This window comes from Cryptomeria japonica, chromosome 11, assembly GCF_030272615.1.
Source record: "Cryptomeria japonica chromosome 11, Sugi_1.0, whole genome shotgun sequence".
NCBI classification, from domain to species: Eukaryota; Viridiplantae; Streptophyta; class Pinopsida; order Cupressales; family Cupressaceae; genus Cryptomeria; species Cryptomeria japonica.
Genome location: NC_081415.1, coordinates 435,113,438 through 435,116,327, shown reverse-complemented (window position 1 = coordinate 435,116,327; position 2,890 = coordinate 435,113,438).

The window sequence follows — 2,890 nt, the reverse complement described above, 5'->3', positions numbered from 1 at the left end:
TGTCCATAGCCTGCTGAGTGTATGGTTGGATAGGTTCTGAGGTACCTTCTTTTCTTTTTCCTATAGGGTCTATCCCAATGTATCCCATTTTTTGAAGAATGTTAAATCCTTTTCCACACTTTTCTGTGGGTATGTAGACATTATTGATCTTTTGTTGGACTTCTTCATCCTTGTATAGCCACTATAGCACATATTTGTCTTCTGTTTCCTCTGATAAGGTCCCAATGCTAACAAATGCTCCATCAAATATTGGAAGATGTTTCACAATTGGTTGTTTTTTAGAGTTTGATGGTTTTCCATAGGACTTAGGAGAGAGTGGTATTTGTGATATTGAATATTCTCTATTCCCTTGATTTATTAGTTGCATTTGTTTTTCCATACTTGACAAAATTGAGGCAAATGATTTTTCTTTGGTTTGCGTGTTTGAAGATGATGCCTCCCTATTATGAGGAACAATGACTTCTTGATCTGGTTTGAGATTTAGCTTTATATGAAACCAATCCTGAGAAGTGTACTGAGATTTGTTGATGTGTTCACTAGGCACATGCAAACTCAGAATAAAATACCAAAAGTATCTTATCCTCTCTTCAACAAAATCTTTTGGATGTTGAAGATTTGCTTAAGGATCACTCTAAAAAGACTCCAAGGTTCAAATATGTAGGGTAACTACATATGCCATTGTAGGGAAACTTTAGGCACTGATGATATGTTGATGGAACAACTTGTATGCCATGTATCCATGGTCTTCCTAAGAGTATGTTGTATGATAAGTCCAAGTCTAAAACTTAGCATGCTGTGTCTTTCTATAAAGGTCCCATTCTGATGGGTAACATCATAATTCATTTAGAGGAACACTCTTCTTCATCATAGGCTTTGATGGTGATCTTTTTTTGGAGATCAACTGAATCTTCTGAATAACCTAGAGCACGTAAAATACTAAATGAGAAAATGTTTAAGCTAACTCCTCCATCTATTAGGACACGTTTAACTCATATTTATGAATGATGACTTCAATATGCAAGGGAGCATTATGGGGATGTTGTAAGGACATGTTGTCTTCTTTGGTGAATGATAAGAAGTGAGGGGTTATGAGGTGTCCAACCATGGTTTGGAATTGATCTATATTGAGATCTTTAGACACTATTGTATCTACTAATGCTCGTTCAAGAATTTCTTTGTGTGCAGGTGAAAGCTTTAAAAGTTCTAAGATAGATATTTGCGTGGGCATTTTCTACCATTGCTCCACTAGATTATATTGTTTTGCAGTGGATGACATGTTAGTGGTAGGACTTGGCAAAACAACTTTATCTTTGCTTCTTATGATAGCATGAGCCAGTTCTTGATGTTGCTTTTCTTTAAATACAATCCTAATTACCACATTATCATATGTATTGTTGGTATTATGGATGTGCTGCATTGGTTTTGTCATTGATTTCAACACTTGTCAACACTTGAGAACACATGTGAACACTTCAAGATTCTTGGTTATGTTCACCGACATGTTCAATGACATGCATAGTCATTGATATCTGGTTCACTGACAGGTTATATTGTTCACCAGTACTAAGGATGATCTGTTATCATCTAGAGATTACTTGGTTATGTCAAAGACATTGTTTGGACACTTGGTCTTGGTGATTTGATTATTGGTATAATCAAGTTTGCATATTTGTTGTTACTGGCAAATAGGTCTAGGTTATGGACCAACAAGCATTATCTATTCCAGATTAGCATGACACATTATGGAGATGATTTGTTATTATTGTAAATGCATTGAGCTGACATCATGCATCACATATTGATTCATTTGTAATTGATTTAAATGTAATATCTTAGTGAGATGACCTACACAATTGGTCTTAGGTTTTGGTATATATGTAAGATCTCATTTGTGAGATTATCTAGTAGAGGAGTGTGAAAAGGATTGTAATAAGGTATATGCAAATATAAGTAGAGCTATACATGCAGACATCATTTGAAGATTCAAGGAGGGTATGAGGAAGGCAATCAGAGCTTAATCGGTACCGAATCCAGCATATGAAGATGCTATTTTGAGCAGTACATTATCATTGGATTCAACCATCCAATTGTAGTCAGTGTGACTCCCATTTTGTGATTGAGCAGTGAGCTCTAGGCAGTTGGCCTTTCTGCATGTGCAGACCCCATTTGTACCCACATACTATCTGCAGTAGTAACATGTGATTGTGGGTAAGGTTTCCCACTATGTTTTTTTCCCTTATAGGGTTTCCATGTACAAATAACTGTGTTATGTGTTGTGTATGTTATTTGTCTTTTTGTTTCATGCATTAAAATTTACTGGTACTATTATTACTACTAAACTGTCTACCCACATTAAAGTTTGGTTTATCAGTATTATGCACTAAGTTTGGTTAAGTTATATTTGGATTGAAATTATTATACAACTGATTCACCCCCCTCTCAATTGCCTCCGGGTCCTAACAATTGGTATCCGAGCTTAGTCCTCTTTTTGCAGAAGTTTAAAAACTTGAGGAGATCCTATGTCTACTAACTATTTTAGGAAGGACAATCTGAAGCTTGATGGAACCAACTATGGTATATGGAAGATCAGAATGGAGACACATCTGAATTGCATTGGAAAATACATATGGGATGTTACAAAGAATGGCTATGTTGGTCCTACTCAAAGTCAACCTAGTCCACCAACCTTGACTAAAGATGAGGAGAATGATTGCAAACAAAGAGAAGCACTTTTGAGCGCATTGTCAGATCAGAAAATCATGGGATTATCAGACTGATCTACTGCTAAAACTATTTGGGATAAATTGGAGACATTAAATGAAGGAGATACCATTGTCAAAATTGCAAAATTGGAATGCTTCCGGGTCAGGTATGAAAATGTGAAAATGGA